Below are 17,984 nucleotides of genomic sequence, written 5' to 3'. Positions count from 1 at the left end.
GGGGACAGATGTCGTTTCACACTCCACAGAGCCCATGGTGTCACGTGAGAGGGAAGGAAACCTTGAATGTGCGATTATATCTATTATCCCAGGATCTCACGATGAAAATTAAGCTATAGTAAAACAATAAAGAAAATTATGTATTGTCCCACACTTTTTTGAGACTGAAGCAATTAATTTGTATTTCAACCTTGAAGGGAAAATGAGACTTTAAGTTTCTTTTCAACTCTGAAATTTTATGTTTCTATAGTCTATTATTCTACATACGAATACATGCTTATAAAAATCTTTTCTAGTTTATTTTGGCTTCCCTCGGCCAAAATTCTCATTCCCTTTTGCATTTCCTTCTTTGTAATTTTCATGGAGGAAATTTGGTGTAAACAGATTTTATATACTACTACCCGAAGGTCCACACAGAATTAAACGCTGGCCTTCTGTCTCTGGGTTGTTTTTCTGAGAGAAGCATTTAATTAAATCCATTATTATTTAAAAGGCAAATGATACAAACCCAACTCTTGAAAGATAATACTAGAACTCTGGCCAGTTTTAAATATAGATGAAATAATGACTGCAGATCTAGAGAAACTAAGAAAATAGAAATCACATTGAAAAGGAAAATGTACCTAAAATTTTGTTTGAGTCTTTCAGTGGTTTACTGGAAGTTGATTTTGAGAAAGAAAAGCAAATACATTCTGTCCCTGTGAAGACAATCCTGAACATACAAGAGTGATCCACATGTACACCTCATAAGCTGGAGCAGATGCCGTTACTCACCTCCTAAACGTCCACCTTCCTTCCTTCTTCCTCATAGTGTCGACCCCATCCCAGCTCCAGGGGAGATCATGATTAGAGGAGACTTTTTTGCTATATTTAAGAATAATCCATGTGTATAGATAAAGATACATATTGACTTTAAAAAAGGGGACCTACAAAAGTCTATTAAGCTTCTGAATTTTGCAATGCACCACCTGACTGAACAAAAGAAAAAACAAGAAACCACATGGATCAGTAAAGGGAATTGAGAAAATAAGGCAATTTAGGCTTTCAGGGTGAGAGTGACCAACGGCTCTTTGCTGATATGCTCAAGGGTGTCAATTTACTCAGATAATTCCTTCAGTTTGGCTTTATGAACTAGGCAATTGTAGGATGTTCTGAATTTTACTTTTTCCCTATATATTCTCAATAAACAAGAAGAAATATTTCTTTTTTTGGGGGGTGTATTTATTAAAGCACTTTTAAGAATTACTGCTCCTTTTTAAAAAATATTTTTATTTACTTATTTGGTTGCGCCTGGTCTTAGTTGTGGCAGGCTGGCTCCTTAGTTGTGGCATGTGAACTCTTAGTTGCAGTGTGCACGTGGGATCTAGTTCCCTGACCAGGGATTGAACCTGGGCCCCCTGCATGGGGAGCACAGAGTCTTAACCACTGCACCACCAGGGAAGTCCCTATTGCTCCTTTTTAAGAGTAAGTTTAATTTAAATAATGCTAGTTTGCTTCAGAAATTAATTTAAAACCCTCATCATATTATAGATAAATATGTACAAAATAGAGAGTTTAATAGATTAAACTATCCTGGAATTTATTTATAATCAATTGTTCCCATTTACTTTAAAAAAATCTAAAGTGAATGTAACAACTACCTTTGCATTAACTACTTCAAATCATTAGAATACTTAGAAGGTCTTAATTGATTTTAATTTATAATACTCTCTGCCTTAAAGTTTATTCTCTTGGTAGCACATGGCTTCTCTTTGCCTGCTTTGTATTTATATACGATTCACTGGAGGATATTAAAGCACAGTCCACAGACTTCTGCAGGAAATTATATGATCTCTCTTTTGCAGATGGGGAAACTAGAGGCACAGATGGCCGTAAGAGATGAAACAAGTTAGAGACAGAGCTAAAAACAGTACAGAAGGCATTAAGGACCAATTCTTCCACTGCACCCTCCAAAGTACTGATGATCATTATCATCTCTCCTTATTATGACTTTTTTTTTTTTTTTTTTTTTTTGCGGTATGCAGGCCTCTCACTGTTGTGGCCTCTCCCGTCACGGAGCACAGACTCTGGACGCGCAGGCTCAGCGGCCATGGCTCACGGGCCCAGCCGCTCCGCGGCATGTGGGATCTTCCCGGAACAGGGCACGAACCCATGTCCCCTGCATCGGCAGGCGGACTCTCAACCACTGCACCACCAGGGAAGCCCTTATGACTATTTTTTGAATACCCACTCGGCACACGTTATTAAACTATACTGGGGACTGTATTAAAAGCCTTCATGCCCGACAGCTGTTTTTCTCAATGTTATTTCCTAAAGTTCCTTCTGCTTCATGATTTCCTGTTTCATGGCAGAGGCATTCAGTTCAGAGTAAATGTTAAACTCTTAGCAGAAGGCCAAGATTGAGATTGCTCAGCTGAGAGTACTCACAGGCGTCATCTTCTGCCTCAGGTCTTCCCTGTTAATTCTGCATCGAGTTGACCCTTAGTTTAATTTAAGAGTCATTGCCCTCACATCACTCTCATCCATTGCCCACACTCCCCCAAGGAGCGAGTACTCTTCCATGCAGATATACGAAATGTTAACAAGATTCATTCATTCATAACAGTAAGTATTATTGCATTTAATACACACTATTATAATGGAGTAGAAAGTGTTTGAGATATGGTCCCTGCCCTCTGGACAGCTTAAGGGAGAAAAAAAAGAAAACCCCCCACAAGAGACAACAGAACAATAAATGATCACGTGCTGACAAGAAGTGCTGAGGGAAAGTGAAAATTATCCTTCACTGAGAGTGTGCATCTTCCTCAATGATTTTGTTTGTTGGATGGCAAATTTTTCTTTAAATCCGAGAAGTTTCTTCCTCCATAAAATGACCATTTACTTCATATAGTCATAGCACTTAGGATTTGGAAGATCTTAGCCTAGTTATATACCACCTCTATAATTTAATAAGAAGAAATGGAGGCCCAGGAGGTTAAATGATTTTTTTCAAGACTTCGGACCAGAAGTCCTGATTTTTAAAAATGCCTAATCCATAAGCAAAATGTGCGGAGGGGAAACCAGTGCTTTAAAATGTCTTTTTCATGACATTGAGAAGGGGAAATATTTCTCTGACTAATGCCTTCCATTTTCTTCCTGCTCTTATCGCGAATAGATAGGTAACTACTACATATTGGCACTCAGAAATCCCCCTTACTCCTGACACTTGCTACCTAAAATCAGTGGTGGTGAGGAGTTGGTGGGGATTAATATGACCATCTAGCTCCTGCCTCTGTCAGGATCTTTGAGCAATTAGGTATGATTAGAGAACGGCTGAAAAGCTTACTTGCTCAGCAATAGCTCACTAGAGGATTTGACTCAGCGAAAGTGACCAACAAAAGGTAGACAAATGGATGCATGAATGCAAGTATGCCACCTGAATACAAAATTTCCATAAATTTGGACCAAGGTAATGATCTTTAGATTCATAACAAAAAACTAGTTGGCAGCTTTCACAAAAATACCGAGTCATCTGTAACAAAACATACAAGATAAATGAGCATTTAATGGATGACAGGTGTGAATTGAACCGGCTAATTCACCTTTTTTCATTCTTCAGCATAGATTAGAAGGCTGCTTTTATGTGAAGTAAAAGTACTCATTTTATTTACAGTTGCAGTGAAACATTCAGTACAGAATCTCAAGAACAATTTAACTTCTCTATTTCTACAAAGTAAGCAAAAGTATTCAGGAGTTAACTTTCCATAATTTAATAGATGGGCTGGTAAACTGAAGCCTGGAAATGTGAAGAAGCTTGTCCTTCTGGAATCAACAACAGAGGGAGATGTAAACCCAAATCTCATAAAACCTAAACCATTTTTCAATTCACTCTATTGTGTTGTGCTGTAAAAATAGGGTGCACTGATTGTGGTTTTGCTTTGTTTAATTCTTTATGGATTGCAGAGGACAAGACCGATGGCTGTTACCACTGCCCAGGTGTTTCTAAACAGGCAATTCTTACTGCCCTGCTTATTGAACATGTGTTTTTTATGCTGGTGTGAATACTGTCGCAGCTCAGGCTGGAACACATGAGCAGTGGTTTCCAAAGAGGGCCAAGTCTGCTTAACTCAGATATTCACAGAGTCTCAGAGCTGAAAGTAAGCTTAGAAATCTTTATCCTGCCCCTTACTTTACTAGATGAAGAAACAGATTGAGAGAAGTTAAGAGACCAGGCCCAGGTCAGCTCTTTGCAGATGCTGGCTGAGAAACCAGGGATGTGTAATTTAAAATGGTTTTGTGTGTCAGTGTATGGGTTACATAACAAATTTTGAGCCAAATTAGTATATTAATTCCAATTTGTCTGTGATGATAAAATGAAGAGAAAATAAACCAATCTTGGTTAAATAAGGAATTGAATGATCAAATAAGAAAAAGATTTACAAAAGAAAGCCTGCAGTCATTAAAATGATGACTAGCTTCTAGTCTAATAAACATATTGTATGTTCAGATAGAAACATTAGTTTGAATTTGAACTAAGAAAAAATATATGTAAGGAGTGAGATGCTAAGAAAGCCAGGATGGCAGCCTGACAGCTGACTAATAAACATCCCCTTTGGTTGTTTACCTATTTCTTCTTTATCTCTTAGATGTTAACTCTGAGAAAAATAATTTTTCTACATTGTTACTTAAGACCCTGAAAGTTTGATCTGAATACATTTCAAATATGCTATGCGAATTTCTTTTAACTTCCTTTAAGTTAAAAAAATTGCAAGGTTTCCATAACAATAAAGATTTATATAATTTTTATTCTAAAAATGCATTTTAGTATATAGATCAGGAGACCCAATTTAAAACAAAAAATGAAGAAACAAACAAAATACCCTATGGGATCAGAGACCTAGCTCAACTCAAAAGTTATGGTTTGGAATCAGACAAGCATGAAGCATGACACTCAGTGCATGGACAGTGTTCTGAAACAGGGAGTTTCTGCCCAGGATTAATTGCTGCCGTGAAATGACTAAACTTCTCTTTAGCCATAATCCACAAGCAGTGTCTCGTTCATTTTCCTGGCAGGGGCCAAATGCCAAGAGCAAAACCGTGTAATCTCAACTGGCATCCAGCAAAGGAGAATGCAGCTGGCCTCGGGGCCTCGGGAAACTTCTGGCTACTCTATAATTCTTTACAGGTAACAGAATTGCCGCAGGCGACAAATGTGTGGAGCCAGCAGTATAACCGGAGAGTAAAACAGTCTGTTACTGTGAGGGAATTCTCCAAGAAAAGAAGAGAAACTGATTTCTCCCTTTCTGGTGAGAATGACTCACTTAGCAGAGCTGATTTCTTGAGGGCAGAATTGAGATGCACCCCTCTACCCCCCCAAAATAGTCTGTATTTCAGAAGGTATCTTTATCCTCTTTGATTTATTTTACTACCTTTTAAAAAACAAGCCTCTATTCGCTTTCTGGGCCATACATGCACAGCTGCACAGTGTGTGTGTGTTGATTTTTAGGAATCTCCACAATATCCCGGCACAGGTTTGTTCCCCCCATGCTGTCACTCATATCACTTGGACAAGCTAAACATGGTCACATGACAATGCCTGGGCTACCTCCTTTCACTTAAAAATTCAAAGGGTATCGTGTGTTTGGGCTACCAGATACTGTGACATAGCAAGCTTCCCGTCACACCCCACCCATCTTTAAAATGGGGATGTCCGGGCTTCCCTGGTGGCGCAGTGGTTGAGAGTCCGTCTGCCGATGCAGCGGACACGGGTTCGTGCCCCGGTCTGGGAAGATCCCACAGGCCGCGGAGCGACTAGGCCCGTGAGCCATGGCCGCTGAGCCTGCGCGTCCGAAGCCTGTGCTCCGCAACGGGAGAGGCCACAACAGTGAGAGGCCCGCGTACTGCAAGAAAAAAGAATGGGGATATCCTCTGACTAACACTTGATTCTCTATAGCACTCCCTAATAGACAGGCAGAGGAAGAAAAGGGTTCAGAATCAAGGAAGTGGGAAGGGAGAACATTTTTCCGTTTTCTAGCTTACTATTTACAAAGGAAGTACTGGACTTCTCTGTTCAGAGCCCCTGGGTTGCACAGCTCCAGGCGTCTCCACGGTGCCTCTCCGAGCATTGACCTCAGTGCTATTTACCCTTTCAAATGCAAACTTGAAGTCAGTGTTTTTCAAAGCATTCTCTTGGTCGTACTGCACCAAAATCACCGGGGTGTTTGTTAAAATGCAGATTCCTGGGCTGGACCCCAGGCTTACTAAATCAGGGAATAGGGACTAAAGTCAACATTTTAAATAACACCTGAGGGGCTTCTCTGGTGGTGCAGTGGTTGAGAATCCTCCTGCCAATGCAGGGGACAGGGGTTTGAGCCTTGGTCCAGGAAGATCCCACCTGCTGTGGAGCCTGTGCTCTAGAGCCCGTGTGCCACAACTACTGGGCCCATGCGCCTGGAGCCCGTGCTTTGCCACGGGAGAAGCCCCCGCAATGAGAGACCCGTGCACCGCAACGAGGAGTGGCCCCCACTCGCCACAATTAGGGAAAGCCCACGTGCAGCAACGAAGACCCAACGCAGCTAAAACTAAATAAAATAAATAAATTTAAAAATATTTAAAATAAATAACATCTGAAATGATTCTTATGAACGACAAAAATCTGAGAACCCATTTTTAGCAGATTTAGTTAATAGCTTTTAAGTACTAAAGATTGTACTAAAAAAGAACTAAACACATACTAAACTTAAAGTGCATTTTACTGTGAATAAAAGTAGGATTGTGGTTGGGAGTCCGCCTGCCGATGCAGGGGACACGGGTTCGTGCCCCGGTCTGGGAGGATCCCATGTGCCGCGGGGCGGCTGGGCCCGTGAGCCATGGCCGCTGAGCCTGCGCGTTCGGAGCCTGTGCTCCACAACGGGAGAGGCCACAGCAGTGAGAGGCCCGCGTACTGAAAAAAAAAAACCAAACAAACGTAGGATTACCTGTTCCGGAACTTGCTTTTTGTTCTTTTAAGACTTGATTTACTTCCCTGGTCATGTCTCCTGATTACATGGCAGCACTGTGGCCAAGCAGGACCGGGTGGCATGGGAGGGAGTATAGTTAGGGTAAAAGGGGTATATGAGATAAAACATGGACTTTTAAAAATAGCCTGCAGATTTTATAGGACTACAAATGTATGAGAACCTTAGTCACTCAAAGTTACCAATGGTTATTGGATATGAGATACTTATAATATGTACTAAGATATTTTTAAAAATCCACTCTGATTTTTTTGGGATCTAGTTTTCACTTTTCCTATTGGGATGGCTATTTAAAGATGTACCCAAGCACAGTTCAAACAAACAGGATATTTCAGTTCAGTGGTTTCTTGGATCATACCTAAAATCCAAGGAAATTGAGAGGTGCTGAAAGCAGGTTTATAGTTTTGTTTTGAAGAGAAGGCAATCAGCACCATCTAGTGGATGCAAATAACCTCTTTTCCCGAATTGAGTCCAGCGAGGAGGTGAACAGAACAAACAGGGTGTGGAACTCGGTTGGAATCCCAGTACCATTTAGTTTCTGAATGAACTCGGAAAAACCACTCAACCTACCATGCTCTGCTTCTCAACTGCAAATCTGGGTAATAACAGTGCCACTTCATAGGATGTTAGGAAGTGACATGGAATGAGCCACCTAAGGCATGTCCTAAACACTCAGTAAATGTTACTTTTTAATAACTAAGCCACAGACTCACACGAGTTGGGAACTGTCCAGTAGCACACGCTTTTGACTACCCTTCAAAAGAAGTGGCTATTTAATCTAGTTTGTAGAATCTGTGATACGAGGCTTAGTGAGCTTCCTCTGCTAGTACGTTGTTGTATTTGGCTGAAGCTTATGGTGAGAAAAGGGAAATTGGGGCAACAAGGCTGGAATGATAGTTGGAGCCCAGATGGCGTACAGCGTGGGCTCTCTCATTCATTCAAACCTGACTCCACTCAGAAGGAGAACGTCAAGAGCAGAGAGAGATTGAAAACAAAAACAAAAACCAACTTTGAAACCAATGCTGCCATATGTCACCAACCTGGAATGCGACCAGGGAAATTTTAGCTTAAAATATCTTGACTCTAGATGAAATCTTTACGAATTATTTTGAAAGGCATAATACTTTCTAGAATATTTTTTTGGGGGGGTTTGGAACACAGCAGTTCAGAAAACACAGCAGAGAAAAATATGGTGCTCTCCAACATATCTGAATGTGAATTGCTTTGAGGGTGTAATTGCAATAGCTGATGTAGAAGAATTTAAGGAACTAAAAACAAAGGCACAATTTATTGTGTCCCAACATACAACAAATACAGTTTATTAAATTTGCCCTCAAGGCAGATATAGCCTCTCAGCAGTTTGCAAAACGGAAGCAGCAGAAGGTAAATAAACGAAATGAGAATGACAGAAAATAATTCAAGATGAGGTGAGTTTCATGAAAAATGTAATCAATAGGGACTTAGTCTGGAAAGGTTACAAACAGTAAAGAGACACTAAGTTTCTATTGAACCTGAACTTTCTTTTCACTTGCTTTATATGTATCTTATGTTGTATAAGCGAGTTTCAAAAAAAAATGAGAACACCAGTTAATCATGGGCACCTGTCACAGCCCTGACTTCTTAGTTATTTTTTTCCCCTCACATCGCCAAGAAATCTGAAACGTGTTGTTTTCTTAATGAGCATCAGTTTTCGCCAAAAATTAAAATGGAAAGAATGGCCTTTATTCATGGAATATTAGAATTGTGCAGTCATTTGGAGATTACCTAGTCTCTAGCTACTCAAAGAGTAGTCTGTGGACAAGAAGCTTTGACACCACCTGGGAGCCTGTTAGAGTCTTGGGTCCCACCTGACATAGAATCAGCGTTTTAACAAGATCCTCCAGTGATTTATCTGCACATTAAATTTTGAGGAGAGTTTCAGGTTTATTTAATCTTAGATATAGGTCTGGGATCAGTATTTTTTTAAATCTCCTCAGGTTATCGTAATACAGTAGAGTTTAAGAACTGCAAAACTAGTCAACCTTCATTTTTCAAATGAGGATATTATGGCCCACAAAAGTTTATGGATTTACCCAAGGTCACCCAGCTATTTCGTATCGGAATCCAAACAGTGGCATCTCTCCTCCTTATAAAAAAAATAGAGTCAAGGGAACAGGGTAGGGAGTTCAGAGATGGGAATTATTATTTAATATTGGGTGGTCAGGAAAGACCCACCTGAGGAAGCAGACACCTGAGGGAAGAGAGGAAACAAGACATGTGGATTGCTGAGGAACTGTGTTCCAGGCAGTGTGTGTGTGTGTGTGCATGTGTGTGTGTATGTGTGTGTTTACTCACACTGGAAGAAGAACAAGGAGTAGTGTTTCCAAATTTCCAACAGATACTAATCTTTGGCATGCAGAAACAAGAAATCAGAACTGCCAGGAGTTCTCCAAATCTTATTTTTATTTTTTGTGGTACACGGGCCTCTCGCTGTTGTGGCTTCTCCCGTTGTGGAGCACAGGCTCCGGACGCGCAGGCTCAGCGGCCATGGCTCACGGGCCCAGCCGCTCCGTGGCATGTGGGATCTTCCTGGACTGGGGCTCGAACCCGTGTCCCCTGCATCGGCAGGCGGACTCTCAACCACTGCGCCACCAGGGAAGCCCCTAAATCTTGTTATTTTTAATATACTTCCAACCTTCTTCATATTCTTTATCCATTACCATGCTATCTGAAGCATTTGTTTAAAAAATAAGGACTATTAAATTTAGAAGTATTTATAAGAGATGTAGCCTACAGCAAATATTCAAATACTGGAGAACACAGAGAACATTACTGGGTACCATTTGAATAATGTAACATACAAATCTCCAAGCAAGGCCAACAGCCCTTCACAGAATCATGGGTTGGAAATTGGCAATTTAAGGGCTTATTCTGAATAAAAACTTACTAATATTTATTTTACTTGCAAGAATGACTCACTGTTAGCAGCAGACTGGGCCGGGAATGCACACTTATAACATGGCACCAGCTCCAAGCAAGATTGACCTATCAGACTGTGATCGCCTCTCTCCCAGGTGCTCCTGTCCTGGTTCCTGGAATGTTGATCTCAACTTCTGACTCAGAGTGTCAGCATTTCCTGCTCTTGCTCTCGACTTATCTTGACATCAGTGGATTTCTTCAGTTACATCTCTATGTTGATTGCTATGGTTTAACTTTCACAGGAGAATCAGAATACTTTCTCCAATTTTCCTGATTTCTTAACTGATTTTTTTTTTCTAAATTTGGAAAAACATGTACATTTCCTGAGAAATGCTGGGAAGAATTCCTGCGTAGAAACACTTACAAGGAGGACAGTGAGGCTGCAGCAAAGTATGCCAGGGAGAGGGTGGTAGGACTGCAGGTCTGGAAGAAAATGGAGGGTATGGTTATCGAGGACCTGTGGGCATTGTAAGGATTCTGCATGAAATGGGAAGTCATGGAGAGTCCTGAGCAGAGGAGTAGCATTTAGGTTTTGAAAACATCATTCAGGTTGCTGATTGAAAGTAGTAGGGCCAAGGAAGTCAACAGTTAGGAGATTATTGCAAAAATCTGGGCAAGAGATGATGTCAGTGCAGACCTTAATGGAATCATGGATGGTGGTGAGAAGTGGTTGGATTCTGGATATATTTTGAATGTAAAGCTGATAGGATTTATAATAAGCTGATTGTAAAGTGTGACAAGAAGAGGAATTGAGGATGACTTCAAGGTTTTGGCCTGAGACTGGCAGGCAGGATGCAGTTACCATTTACTGAGATGGATAAGAAGGAGGGGTGGAGGGGGGACTGTGGAGAAGTTTGTTTTTTTACATCTTAAGTTTAAGGTGCTTCTTACATTGAAGTGGAGATGTCTAAGTGAAGATGTCACGTAGTCAGTTAGATAAAAGAGTGTGGAGTTCTGAGCTGGAGATAGAAAGGCAGGATTTAGCAGTATATGGATGGCATTTACAGCTAGGTTTTTACACCCACCACTGACCGAGATTGTAGCTGTGGTTCTTTGAGCAACTCACTTAACCTTTGTCTATTTGCTCTGCTGAAAAACACTTAAAGAATACACATCTTACCACCTAAAACAATGAGGCTACAGGGTCCATGTACGTGAAAATGCCTTGTAAACTGTAAGGTTCTGTTCAAACTGGAAGAAGCAGGTTGATGGTACTGGGGATGAAGAAAATCAATTCAGGGACCCAGGGAAATAGTCTTCACGTGCTGAGAATTACAAAAACCACAAAAGAAAGAAAGCGCAAATAGCAATTATTACCTTTTTTGGACTGTAGGCCAATCTGGGCAAAGCTACTGTTTTTTTATTTACATGGCACCCAACATTTACTAAGAACTTCACATAACATTATGTTTTGAGCTGCACAACAGTGTCGTGAGGAAGCAATTGTTATCACCCCATTTTACGGAGGAGGAAACTGAGTTCAGAGAGGATTAGCGGATCTGCAGGGCATCGTATTAATAGTGAAGGACAGAGACATACAAGCATCCAGACATCCTCTTTCCAAGTTCAACCTAAATACGAACAAACCATTCCACACTCTCCACCGTCCGCCGGGAAGGCGGAGGAGACAGCAGGGATGCCCAAGGTCTCCGGTTTCCGACAGTGCTGGGTCCTCTGCCGCTCCTGGGCCCCCACGTCTCATTTCTGGATGGTATAGCCCTTTTCCCCTATCGCGAGACTGGCAGCGTCGTGCTTCTCGTTGCCAAGGGAACGGCGTTCTGGGAGACAGGAGGGCTTCTGACCCGCGGCTTCTTCCACCTCCAGAGAAGCTGCGGTGGCGGGAAAGACCCCTCCCCTTTGGGGCACAGTGGGTGACGCTGAGAGTGTCAATGCTCTGACGACTGGACACTAGCCCCCAGTTTCCGTCCGGAAGGTGAGGGACCGCACAGGTTAGGAGCGAAGTCTATCGCCGCGCGACAAGCCAATGAGAGGGCGGGGCGGAGTCGTGTCAGGGTGCTGGGCCCGGAGAGGGGGCAGGGCCAATAAGAGGGGGGCGGGCTCGGCGGAGGCTGGCCCGGCCTGGGAGAGAGACGCCGGTCTGACCCCGGAGAGGCTTCCGTCTCCATGAAGGCTGTGTGTCGCCAGGGTTTCCTGGACACAGCGGTAAACGTTCCTGACCGTAAGACCAAGTACCAAGGACTCTCACTGCCCTTCTAGCCCCTAAGATCTAGAATCTGTATTACAAATTAATCACCCGCCATTTAAGTGACAAAGGATGCAAATAGGCGTTGCACAGAAAAAATAAAAGGTGGGCAGTAAACATTTGACTAGAGACTCAACTTCTCTCATAATTAAAGAAATGTAGATCACACTCACAGATACCTTTTGACACTTCTCAGATTGACAAAGGTGAAAAGCTTTGACATAAGCAGATTGGCCTGGGTGGGGAAACAGGCACTTTCATCTCAGCGTACCCTGTTGTTAGTAATATAGTTTGGTACAACCTTTTTGGAGGACAGTTGGCAGACTAGCAAAATTTGAAAGACAGTGTTCTTTGACTCAGCAATTAAAAAAAAATTTTATTGAAATAGAGTTGATTTACAGTGTTGTGTTAATTTCTTCTGCACGGCAGAGTGACTCAGTTATACATATATATATTCTTTTCTGTATTCTTCTCCATTATGGTTTGTCACAGGATATCGAATATAGTTCCCTGTGCTATACAGTAGGACATTGTTGCTTATCCATCCTATGTATAATAGTTTGCCTCTGTTAATGCCAAACTCCCATTCCTTTCCTCCCCTATCTCCCCTTCCCATTTGGCAACTGCAAGTCTGTTCTTTATGTCTGTGAGTCTCTTTCTGTTTTGTAGATATGTTCTTTTGTGTTGTATTTTAGATTCCACATGTAGGTGATATATGGTCTTTCTCTTTCTGACTTTGCTTAGTAAGATAATTTCTGGGTCTATCCATGTTGCTGCAAATGGCATTATTTCATTCTTTTTAATGGCTGAGTAGTATTCCATTGTATATATGTACCACATCTTCTTTATCCATTCATCTAGGTTGTTTCCATGTCTTGGCTATTGTAAATAGTGCTGCTATGAACATAGAGGGCATGTATCTTTTTGATTATAGTTTTGTCTGGGTATATGCCCAGCAGTGGGATTGCTGGTTCATAGGGCAACTCTATTTTTTTTCACTTAGAAATTCTAATTTATCTTCTGGGCATATAAACATAACTAAGCAAAGATTTGTACAAAGAGGTTAACTTAAAATTGAGGTATTCTTTACATACAGTAAAATTTACCCTTTTAATATTACAGTTCTATGAGCTTTGACAAATGCATACAGTTATGTAATTACCATCACAATCAGGATACAGAACAGTTGCATCATTCCCCCTGAAATCCCCTAGTACTGTTTTTGTAGTTAACCCTTCCCTACCCCCAGCCCTGGTAATGGTCATCAGTTTCCTGTCCCTATAGTTTTGTCTTCTAGAAGTCATATAATTGGAAACAAATACTATGGAGCCTTTTGAATCTGGCTTCTTTCAACTTAGCATTATGCAGTTGAGATTTGTCTATGTTTTGTATCAGTAATTTGTTCCCTTATATTGCTGAGTAACATTCCATTGTATAGATGTACCACAGTTGCTTATCCATTGTCTAGTTGAGAGACATTTGGATTGTTCCCAGTTTTTGGCAGTTATTAATGTAGCTGCTATATGTACAGGTTTTTGTGTGAATATAAATGTTCATTTCTTGGGTGAATATCCAGGAGTGAGATTATGGACTTGTATGGTAAGTGTATGTTTACATTGTAAGAAGGTGCCAGGCAGTTTTGCAACACGGCTGTCCCATTTTGCATTCTCATCGGCAATATATGAAAGTTCCAGTTGCTCCAACTTTGTCAGCACTTGGTATTGTTAGTTTTTTAAAAAAATAATTTTCACATTTGAATGTGTAGCAGTATCTCATTGTGGTTTTAAATTTCTCCAATGACTAATGATGTTGAACATCTTCTGGTGCTAATTTGCCATCCATACATCTTTGGTGATGAGTCTGCTCAAATCTTTCTTATTATTGAGTCTTGATACTTCTTTATATATTCGGGATGTAAGTCCTTTGTCAGCTGTGTGTTTTGCAAATATTTTCTCCCAATATTTGGTCTGTGTTTTCCTTTTCAACTGTGTCCTTTGAAGAGTGGAAGTTTTAAATTTTGATGCATTCCAATTTATCAGTATTTTCTTTTATGAATCATACTTTTGATGTTGTATCTAAGACATCTTTGCTAGCCCACAATCACACATATTTTATAGAAATTTTATAGTTTTAATTTTCTATTTTAGGCCTATGATCAATTTTGACTAAATTTTTGTATTGATTTTTAATAACAAATCTTCTATATACAACCTAAGTGAGCTGAATAAAAAAATGCTACATCTATGCAATGAAATACTATGCCATCATTTGAAAGCATGAAGTGTATCTGTATGTGATGGTATAGAAAAATCTTTGAAATACACTAAGTGTAAAAAAGCAAGTTGCGAAGCACCATGCCATTTGTGTGTGTTTGTGTTGGGGAGGAGTAGGGAGGTAAAGGATAGAAAGTTTGCATATGCCTAAAAAAGTGAGACCTACAAAAATCTTTCTTGGGGTGAGGGTAATTTTGACTTGAAAAACTTTTACATTCTTCTATATTATTTGATTTTTTTCCCCTCTCAAAGGCAAGTATTTCTTACATAATAAACAAGTACAGAAAGTAAAAAAAAACTACCATAAGTAATTTTTAGATATTAAAATCATGAAAATAAGTGTAATTGTACTTTTTAAAAAGGCTGGCTCTTTGTTATTACTAAACAGGAGGATTTATTTTCTTTTGATTCTTCCATTTATCTAAAAACATCAGATTACAGGAGCTACGTGTCCCCATTTTTTTTTCAGAGCACGTGATACTTTAATCGTTGAACAAACAGACAATTAATAGCAGTTAGACAATTGACATGTCGTGATCCAGCATCAAGGTCATAAACCATATTGCCGATATGAACTCCAGAATACAATTACACTGTTATCCCTAGTAAAACTTGTTCCGTTGATCAGTGTTTTAGAAGAACAGGTGATAAAGCATTTTGACTAGCTGGTCTAAATTTTAATCACTCAGAGGTTTTTTTTTTTTTTTTTGCGGTACGCGGGCCTCTCACTGTTGTGGCCTCTCCCGTTGTGGAGCACAGGCTCCGGACGCGTAGGCTCAGCGGCCATGGCTCACGGGCCCAGCCGCTCCGCGGCATGTGGGATCCTCCCGGACCGGGGCACAACCTGTGTCCCCTGCGTCGGCAGGCGGACTCTCAACCACTGCGCCACCAGGGAAGCCCTCAGAGGTGGTTTTATTCTCCAAAAAAATAAATGGCGCACGGGCTCAAGGCGCACTGGCTTCAGTAGTTGTGGCTCGCAGGCTCAGTAATTGCTTCAGTAGTTGCTACGTGGCACGTGGGATCTTCCCGGACCGCGGATCGCACCCGTGTCCCCTGCCTTGGCAGGCGAACTCTTAACCACTGCATCACCAGGGAAGTCCCAGAATCGCAGTCTCCCTTTTAATGTACCTTAAGCCCAAAGAATCCATGGAAAATTGTTACAGAAAATAAGACAATAAAATATTGTAAGGACTATAACAGAAGCATATAGTACACAGTTCATATAGACACATCCCAAGCAGTTACCAAGTATATTAAAAGGGAGGCTGCAATTTTAAAAGAATAAGATAAATTATACCCACAAGGGGCTTCCCTGGTGGTGCAGTGGTTGAGAGTCCGCCTGCCCATACAGCGGACACGGGTTCGTACCCCGGTCCGGGAAGATCCCACGTGCCGCGGAGCGGCTGGTCCCGTGAGCCATATAAGGAATTCTTATTCCTTATCCATATAAGGATAAGGAATTCTGGAAGGAAGGTATCCTCACCCACGGAGAGCAGGTTCCTATACTTGTCTAACATCACATCCCTGTACTCCATTTTGGTTTTAAACCATTCATGGTGGTTGCATTTCTCTGAAAAAGTTTAAATTAATCTTGCTTGAAATGAATGTTATGAAAAGCTGGTATGTTTTAGTAGTGATTTGTTAGAATTTAGAATCTGGTCATATATCCATGTATTTAATGGAATATCAAGAAGTAAATAATATTCTATTTTAGAAGTATCTGTAATGTAATGAGAAAATGTTTATTGTGTAATGTTAAGTGAGAAATATATGAATCCAATTTTGTTGAAAAGACATAAAAAACAAAAATGGAAAGGAAATGTGCCAGCAATGTTTAGCTCAGGGTGGAGAATATTGGGTGATTTTTATTTATTTTTGAGTATACTTTAATATATTCCAGAAAATTTTCTTCAGTAAATAAATTCTTTAATTATGAATTTAAGATTAATAGAAAACCAGAAAATACAGATAAGCAAAAGGTGAAAAAAGACACAAGAACATCCATGAACCTACCAACCCAGAATCTACCACTGTTACTTCTTTGACTTGTGATCATCTTTCAGGTTCCTCTCTGTGTATTTCTTTAATTAGAGAAATTGGACTTGTTTTTTTAAACAAGGTGTTGACTTCCTTCCTCCTTCTTTCCTTCCTTGTCTATGCCCCAGCCAGTTTTCTATTGGAATGTTTCTTTCCCTTGTTGATTGGTAAGAGCTCTTTAAATGTGTAACTGTATTAACCTTTTGTATATTATCTGTATTGCATATATTTTCTCCATTTTCTCATGTACCTTTTAATTTAATTTAGAGTTCCTTTTTTGGTTTGATACTCAAGAGCATTAAATATTATGTAATCAAATCTATTAGTTTCGTCCTGTTTGACTTATGCTCTGATATGCTGCTTAGTAAGTCATTAACCTCATTATTATATAAATTAGCTCTATGTTTCCTTCCAGTCCCCTGAAGATTCCATATTTTTTATTTATTTATTACTAATTTTTTTTACTTTTATTAAAGTAATATAGTAAAATATGTCAAACTGTACTGTAACATTTACAATAAAAAAGAGCAGTCTCTAGTCACATCCTTCAGGGGCAAATATCTTGAACTTATTTAACTATTGTGCTTATTTAACTACTGTTTGGCTTTATCAATTTTTGGATATTCTCTTTGATTTCCTATTAGGACAGATTAGATTTTTTATACTACCTTTTCTTTTACATACTCCTCCTCACGTACACTCAATGTAATTAAGGCACAGTGTTTGGTTAAATTCAGTACTTATATAAGTATTATCATTTGATTGTTTGTTTTCTTGTACAATGCTTTATTTTTCTTGTGGAATTTCTCTCTGGCTATTGAGATTTCTTCTCAAATACTCAAAAACATCTTTAAGTTCCTAATTCAGAATCCTTTATCCATACTTTATTCTACATGGCCAAATTCATAAGATTGTTAGTTACAACCCTACCCATCCTGGAAACTGTATTTTATTTATTATTTTCATGAGCAAACATAATAGAACAGACCTATTTCTAAAACTAATCTAAAGATTTCTGGAGCCTTTTAGTTGATCCATGCCATTGGTGGTTCCCTGTGCCTCTCCCTTTATTGACATGTATTATACTGGCTCTGCACAGGCTTCCATCTCATTGCTCCCTCTGTTAGCCACAATAAGTCTCCCCTGACAGGCTGTTTAGGGCATTACAAGACATTTGGCCTTTCAGTGACTTAAGCTTTTTGATGGTGACGTGACGGGCCAGGGCGATCCGTCATCCCACAATAATAATGTCAGTGCCTTCCTGAGTGAGCCAAAAACCCTTTTGCAGAGTTTGAGTAATGTTGAGATCACTGCCTTTTTCATTTACTGAGATGGAAAGAGTTGACCTACTGTCCTTTAAGCCTCAGCTTTGGCACACTGAATGGTTGGAGGGTAAATCATATTACTGCTCTGGGTGCCTTGGAGGAGCATGGGGTTGTTCGTGATTGGGCTTCCTCCTGTGTCCAAAGCTTCCTTGGACTCTGCCTCAGCTGTTCAAAAAAAGAAAGAAAGATGAGT

This window comes from Leucopleurus acutus, assembly GCF_964270905.1.
Source record: "Leucopleurus acutus genome assembly, chromosome: 1".
Classification (NCBI taxonomy): Eukaryota; Metazoa; Chordata; class Mammalia; order Artiodactyla; family Delphinidae; genus Leucopleurus; species Leucopleurus acutus.
The sequence above is the reverse complement of the archived record's forward strand: the minus strand, read 5'-3'. Positions refer to the sequence as shown.